Genomic DNA, 8,792 nt, shown 5'->3' with positions numbered 1-8,792 from the left:
TGACAACTACCCTCTGTGGAGTAAATTATTGACTGTTGAGAGTTAGAATACATAACAGGAAGGTTTTACTGTATTAAAGTGAGTAATCCCTGATAGCACACGTACATCTCGGAGATGTCTATTTGACGTCTGCATTTATATCTGCAAGACGTATTTTTAAATTTTTCCTCATCTATAGGACATTTCGTTTTAGATGTCAAATAGACGTCTATTAGATGTCTTTAAGATGTTTATAATTCAGAATGTATGTAAAACTGACATCTGAAAGACGTCTGTAGACAGCAAATGCTTTCCAGGTCAAGAGATCTTTAACAGACATCTTGCAGACGTACGTGCGATTATATTTTTGTAAAATGTTGCAACAATGTTATTTTTATTTTTTGTGTGTGAAAAATTTCAATTTTTTTTACATGAAGTAGCCTAATAAAAAATATTTGTAAAAATACCTTAAAAGGTCCCATGGCATGAAAGTTTCACTTTATGAGGTTTTTTAACATTAATATGAGTTCCCGTAGCCTGCCTATGGTCCTCCAGTGGCTAGAAATGGCGATCGGTGTAAACCGAGCCCTGGGTCTCCTGCTTCTCTTCGAGAAAATGAAAGCTCAGATGCCCGATCTGGAATCTTCCCTTCATGTCGTCATACGGGGAAAGGTTACCTCCCCTTTCTCTGCTTTGCCCCGCCCATGAGAAAATGAGCTACTACCGTGCGACGCGAGCGCAATATATATTTTTTTTCCTCGAGAGACATCATGGCTTGCAAACGAGCGAAGCATGGCAGCTGCTCAGTGTTTGGATGAACAAATGAACACCAAAGTATTTTTTTAGTTCCTTCATCAGAGCCTATGGCTAGCATTAGCTACATGTTACATAACTGTAACAGCATACGTAAACAAACCAACTAAAGTACCGTATCCAGACACAATATTTTAAACTAACCATTCGGAGACGTCCTGCTGTAGCCGCTGAGCTGCAACTTCTTCATCCGGTGCTTCTCCATCCGGATCAGATTCTGGGTCAAACTGAAAAGCTTGAAGGACTGTGTCTATGAGCCATTGCGATACATCCACTGTCAACATTAGCACATGGTAGCGCAAGCTGGTTAAGGCCACGCCCCCACCCTCCACCTTGCCCCGCCTCTCTCGTCCTTAAAGCTACAGACACAGGAACGGCGCGTCTAAGGAAAGCTCATTGTGGGACTGGCTCATAGTGGCTGAAATTCTGCACCAAGGCTGAATTTCGGGAAACAGACCTCAGATACAGTACTAGGGACCACTTAGGCCTATATAAAAGCATCCAAAAAGCAGCATGTCATGGGACCTTTAAAGTAACTACAAATGAGCATGTATAACATCTTTATAAAAAAAAAAAAAAAACAACCCATGTGGAGCATGCCCCCGGTTCTCACCTTTTTTCCCCCTTACCTGTTTGCATCTCAAAAAACTTCCAAGGTTTGCAGGTCTGCATTCTAGTCCGGCTTCTGAACTGTGTTTCTGTTCCGCAGCAGACCAGGGAAAGGAACGCGGACGCCGCCTCGTCGCCGCAGGCTAAAGAGCCACAAGCTGACAGTGAAGACCAGCGAGACGAAGACATGGAGGTCAGCGACTGAAGCAGCCCACGGATCAGTGTTTGAGTGTATTGATAGAGTTCACATGGAGGAAAGCTTCATTCCATTCAAAATTCTGCATCCTCTGCTGTATTTACTGGTACATGCTCATCTTAAGATGTTCCCCGGGTTTTAGAGTCGTTTCTTCTCTCATGGCTGATGTGGAACGATGTTATACTGTATACTTAGTGTAGATTAGGGGTGGTACGGTACACAGATGTCACGGTTCGGTACGTACCTCGGTTCGATACGATTTCGGTACAACGGGGGGGAAAAAAGAAATCTATGCTCAGTTTCTTTTCATTTATTTTGAACAGACAGTGCAAATTACTATTTTTTCCATCTAGATGTGAAAATACTGAATATTATTACATGTTATATATATATATATAAAATCTGTTTTGTTTTCATTGTGAGTGTACACAAATAAAAGCAGACCTTTATACAGTGATTATTAAGAAGGTCGCATTATTAGATTATTATTTTCTGGCAGGTCATTCAACAGTCCAGCTGTATCTACCGCAATGTGTTTTTCCGTAGTGAACACACGCCGTCATCATAGACTGTAGTTTGCTAAGAAAATGACTTATCTGTACCGTTTGCAATGTTACGAACTGAAAATAAAACTTCATATAAAATTCTTGTCTCGCAGGTCTTTCTGAGTGATCAGCTGTGTCCTGTTGCATTAATTCTTCAGATATTAAACTCATATCAGTTATATCCATTACTTCTGCATTCTGAATCTTGCATTCGATGATGACGCACACAAACCAGGATGAAGACGAGGGAGCTGACTTTGAGAGAAAAGCAAGCAATTTGGATGCTAAAAGAAAAGAGGAAGTCAATTAGAGCTCCAGCAAAAACAAAGAGCATGAAGACATCAAGAGTTTGGAAACCACCAGCGACGCCAGCAACTACCTGACCGGCTGAGAAAACAACAGCAGTTGATGACAGACAAATCATAAAAGCTGTGAAAATGAACCTAAAAGACGTGTCTGTAAAATCACCAACAACCTCCAGAAAGCTGGGTGATGCTCTGACGATCTACTGTCCTCAGGAGACTCTGACACAGAAGTACAGATGCTACACAGCAAGATACAAACCTCGGACCGGCTCCAGAAATAGAACGGCAAGATTAGAGTTTGCAAAACAGCACAAAGGTGAGCCAGAAGAGTTTTGGAGCTGTGTTTATGGACCGATGAGACACAGATGAACCTTTATCGAAGTGATGGGAAGCAAAAATGTGGAGAAAAACAGAACTGCAATGATCCCAAGCACACGGCCTCGTCTGTAAAGCGTGGTGGAGGTGGTGTCATGGCTGTCTCTGGAGCAGACCTCTCAACTTTACTGATCGCTTAATGTATGATGACAGTAGCAGAATGAATTAGGAAGAGTACAAAACCATCTTACCTACCAATATTCAAGAAAATGCCACCAGATTCATTGGGAAGTGCTTCATATTGCATCAGAACAATGACCCAAAACACCTGCCACTTCAGTCGAGGAGTTTATCAGAGCAGAGAAATGGAAAGTGTTGGATTGCCCGAGTCAATCTCCAGATTTACATCCGATCGAACATGAATTTCAGCAGCTGAAGAGGAGAGCAAAGGCAGAAACTCCCCAAAACAAGCAACAGTTGGAACTGGCTTCATTAAAGGCTGGGAAAGTATCTGAAAGCATGAGATCAAGAGTCTGGTGATGTCTACGGGTCACAGACTCACTGCTGGGATTGAGCGCAAGAGATCTGCAACTAAACAATAGCTTTTAATCTTTTATATCTGCCTTATGTTCAACCGTCCCAATACTTATGCTCACATCAATCTCAGATGAACTCTAAAAGTGCTGTTCTTTTTATTTGGTAAAACATGTGTGTGTTGAAACGGCTAATAATAAAATGTGACATTCTGTAGTTTTGTCTCATATTCATCTTTTCATCATATTTGCAAATGTCTCGACTCCACGGCCAACAGAGCAATTTTGTCTTCACTGTTCCAATACTTTTGGAGGCACTGCATGACCCCCTTAAAAATGCAACAACACCAGCCTTTTATAACCTTTTTCCACAAGTAATAAAAGTATGAAAAACAGTAAATAAGTTTCACCCAAATTTAATTTGTCTTTTAATTCATTAAATTTAAACATTTTATTGTTTTGGTAAATAAAGGGGATTTACTATTAAAATTAAAATATGGAAGAAATATTGTGATTTCTTTAAAAATATATATATATATTTTCAACAGTAGTAATAGTATCACATACATTCTACTAAATAATAGTAATATATTTCTGGTATAATGTCTTTAAGATAAAATTTTAATTTGACGGGTTGCCGTGAACACCTTTAAATTTCTGTGTGTAGCTATATATGATATGACGCTGGTTTTACTCAAATGAAATGGTAAAATGCTCGTGAAGGGACTCTCAGAGCAGTTCTGGAGACGTTGTTTATGTATTTATGTCCTCATTGAGACGGCAGATGCTGAAATCACCACGAGCGTCACACACACTTCAGTGTGTGTAGTAAAAAAATTAATTTAAAAAAAACGCGCGTCTCTGCCATTCATTCATTCACTCACACACAAAGAGACTCACAGAACATGCGGGATTCATATTTAAATCGACTTTTGCAGCTTAATATTCACAGATACTAGTCCACGTCGCGACTTGATTTAAGTGCAATGACCTACTTTTGATTAATTCATCCAAACTTTGACAAATTCCGTGACATTTCGTGCTAAACTGTAAATTTCGTTTTTATAACTGGATTCCGAGATTCCGTCCGCGTTTTCTGCATCGTGGAAATCATAGGACCGTACAAGAACCGGGTTGACGGGGTACTCGGTACCACCGGTACTTAAAAAAACCTGGTACCGTGACGTTTTCATTTTTTTAGTACCGAAGTAACGGGTCTTTTGACAACACTACTACAATGTATATCCATTTTACATGATTTCACAGACAAATTAGAATATCACTTAAGTAATAACTTGAATGAATGAATGAATGTGCTGCACTGACTTAATTGATTTGTCTACCCATAAGTTTGAGTTTACATGTATTAACATCACTCTCTCATTAATCTTTCACTGGTTTGCATCTCATTAACTATACACCGATTCAAAACAGAAAGACACAACCTGTGATAAGACTGATCTCGGTGTTTCAGATATCAGCACCTCAAAGACGTTCTCCAAAACCGTAAACGCTCACACAGATTGACACAACCACACTGATTAAAGCCATGCTTCTCTTCAATTTCCTACATCTTTTCCTGAGCTGACAACATATGCTATCCTAGGCCTGAATGATTCATCAAAACCCAAACGCGAGATACTTCCGTCCTCGTAAAAAGGGTAAAAATGATCATACCAGTCCTGGTCAGACTCCATGAGTGATTGTTGGAATACCACTATCAAACACAAGAGAATACAGGAAAAAACTAATTAGAAACTGTGATAAATAACAGGTTAATTTATTGATGAAACATAGCACTGACATAGCAACTATTGATCAAATATACATTGAGATACCACGGCTGTTTTTACTGAACACTTGATATCAAAGTCCACTTAAATTGACAAAATTCATTTGAAATGAAACTGGCAAATTATTTTAGTTGTGCATAATTATTTATAAGTAATTAATCACGTTTACTGTAACATTTGTACAAAATTAATAAAGATATAGGGTTGCATTTTAAACATTTTAACAAACTTATATTACCACAGTCGGTATTACTATGCACTGGGTTTTATAATTAGAAATCCCAAATGTAAGAAAATGTCTGATTTCTCTGATCTAAAATCATGTGGGCAGATTATTTGTCAGTACCTGCTCTCTCCTCATCTCCATCACTGTCTCTTCCTCTCCTAAATCTGAGCTTGTGATAATAGTGATAATAGTGATTCTCGTGTATTAAATTAAATCACAATACGTGCACTTACGTTATTAATCTTACGCGTAATGTTTATTTTTTATTTTTTACACCCTCACATTGACAGAACGAATTATTAGCCTACATTATACATCACGAAAATATAGGCCTAAGTTATATTAAATTTAAAAACGGCGAAATTAGAATTTATTAATTTGCGAACCGGATGTTTAACATTCATATTGTAAAACAGTTCTCGAATATTTAAAAAAATCAGGCGCTAAAAATCTGATATCTTACATGAATTTCAGCTGTTGACGAACCGATGTTAAACTTCTACAGGAAACGGAAAACAGCAGGAAAATGCGCGGGACATTCATTAGCTTGTCTTGCTAATAACCGCTCCGCAGCAGCAGTTTTGCCTGTTCATGCAGATCAATCACCTACCTATAATTTTATCAAGCTAATCATCAGTGTGATAATAAACGTATTTTATTGATATATCCGACAAAAGTCACAGAACTGACCTGACAGACGCAGCTGTGCGTCCTTCCCGCCGCTGGGTTTGATTGACGCACGCTTACGCTCCAAAGCCACGCCCACCGTTCCACGCGGCACGTAGAGATGATTTCGTGGGGTTATGTTTACACTTTTCATGTGCATTTTCTCCTTCACGGTTACTGCAGATGTCAGAACAACAGTTTGAGAATAAATAAAGTGTCTTCTGACTTTTAAGCTGTTGTAAGATTTTAATTTTAAACAAAAGGTTTTTCCTCTCTCAGGTCGGGGGGGGGGGGGGGATGGGTGTCAGAGAAGCTTTTATGTTAAATAAAATGTGACACTTTATATTTTGATAGTGACTTTTAAGTACACTGCAAGTTAGAACAGATTTTAATAATCTGAGTGATGGACTCAGATATAATTTAGTTTTTATTTTAAATGTGAAATGTCACAGCTGTAACATTTAAAGAATATTTCACTGACCATACATACAAGCCAACTTTAAGTAGTGAACTTAATATTATTAGAACATTTGTTTGCAACCTCGAGAACAGAGAAATCACGCTATTCTAAGAATGTTCATAGTTCAATTCACACTGAAATACCAAAAATGTTACTGATAATAAGGTATTATTTGAGTTGTTATTTTTCGTTATACTCATCCTTAAATTTTCTTACATTTCTTCAGACATCCCACAGAAGATAAGTTTTTATGTTTTTAGAACGTTCCACTAACAACGCAATTATAACGTTTTTAAGCGAATGTTTTTAGAACGTTTATCAATGGCAGATAACGTTAAGAAAACGTTCTACTAACATTATTGCAAGAACGTTTTTTTGATAACTTTGAGAGAACCTTTAGAGAACATTAGCCAAAGTTACGAGACCGTTCCCTGTTAGCTGGGATATTATATAGCCATATTTACAAATTCAACAAAATGACTGAAACCTTAACTAAAATTTAAATGAGAACAATATATATATATATATATATATATAAACTCAATTCACAAATTTCACCTCACAGCAGTTTCTGGATGATCATATGTGAGTGTGATTACAGTATGTCTGCTGTAGTTTTTATTTGTATTCTTTTCATTATACTGCTCAGTGAATGTATTTGGTTTATTTGCACTAAACTCAATTTATCTTCGCAATAGCGTAAAATATTACGAGGTTTTGCAGGAATGGCCCTCCGTCATTCAGTGCTGCTCATGTCTTCATTCTCGCTGTGTGTGGCATTTACAGTCATTAAATCAGCTTCAAAGAGCCTCGTTCACACTGCGGTGAAGAGTCCACACACACACACACACACACACACACACACACACACATGTTTGTTTTTGTGAAAAGTGGGGACTCTCCATAGGTGTAATGGTTTTTATACTGTACTTACTGTATGTGCTATTGTCCTACACCAACCCTACACCTAAACCTACCCCTTACAGGAAACTTTCTGCATTTTTAGATTTTCAAAAAACCTCATTCTGTATGAATTGTTTCTTCATAGGGACTAAAAAACGTCCCCACAAGGACCAGGATTTTGGATATTGCCATCTTTGCAGATCCTGCGTTCTCTAACAGAGGGCGCCAAAACCACCTGAAAGAAATGAAGACGTGTGATGGAACAAACATAATGCAGCCTACACAAATAGCTTAAAGAAGAAAGACAAGTTATTGCGTCTGTGGCTCCATTAATAGTCTGCATCACTTTTAAGACCCTCGTCTGTCGTTTAATCATCTGCGGAGTCTCATAAATGAGTCACTGAGTCTCGAGCGTGATGTCAGTCTGCTCTGATTCCTCCTCATCATCTCAGAGAAGAACGTGATGATGGAGAGGATCTGCTGGAGACAGTGTGTGTTTATTCCTCTCACACACACTCATTTTGGGTGTGGACGCGCGCCAGAGATCCCAGAGCTCAATTACAGCACAAACACCCCGAGATCCAGAGAGCTGTAGGTGAAGCTGACAAACATGATGCAGAAATGAACAACAATCAGTGCTGCACTGAAGATGGTTTTACATTTAATGAGGAAAACATGAGTGACGCTTTCCAGTGTTAAACTGTGCCTGGACGGTTTCCAAGGCGTCGCTATGCAGTTGCTATAGTGTTTTGCATAGTTGTTATTTTGTTGCTATGCGGTTGCCAAAGTGTTTTTAGCATGTTACAATGTTTCTTATGGAAGCCTATTTTTGACATGGAACAGAAAAAAGGTAAATACATAGTTTACAATTTACAATGGTTTCTTTCTTTTCTTTTCTTTTCCGCCACAATAAAAAATAAAAAAGGTATTTGTGACTTTATAATTCTGACTGTTTTCTTTTATATCATGCAGTTCTAACTTTGACTTTATATCTCACAATTCCGACATTTTTACAGAATTCTAAATGTGCATCTCACAATTGTTTCTGTTTTGTATTTTGCCACTGAATGCCATCATTTAATCATGGTATTTGTAATAAAAAAAAATGGGGTTATATAAATGGTAATCAATCCACCAAAAACATGGTTACAACAGTTTTACTATTATAAAACCATGGTTAATTTTCATAAGGAAATTATGAGTTTATATCTCACTATTCTTTTCTCTGAATTGTGAGATAAAAAGTTGCAGTTAACTTTTTTTTTTTTTTTTTTCTAATTCCATGATACAAACAAGCTTCCGTTGTTTCCAGGTGTTTCTTCATGTCTGGTATGAATCTCTCCTGCAATGTTTGTCCATCAAGTGAAACATCTGTAAAAATGAAAACTGCTGCATGTTGAGGTCAGACTCAGAGTGTGTGTGTCACTTTAAAACTGCTCTTTATGAAAC

This window comes from Onychostoma macrolepis, chromosome 11 (genome assembly GCF_012432095.1).
Source record: "Onychostoma macrolepis isolate SWU-2019 chromosome 11, ASM1243209v1, whole genome shotgun sequence".
Lineage (NCBI taxonomy): Eukaryota > Metazoa > Chordata > Actinopteri > Cypriniformes > Cyprinidae > Onychostoma > Onychostoma macrolepis.
This window is presented reverse-complemented; position numbering follows the sequence as displayed.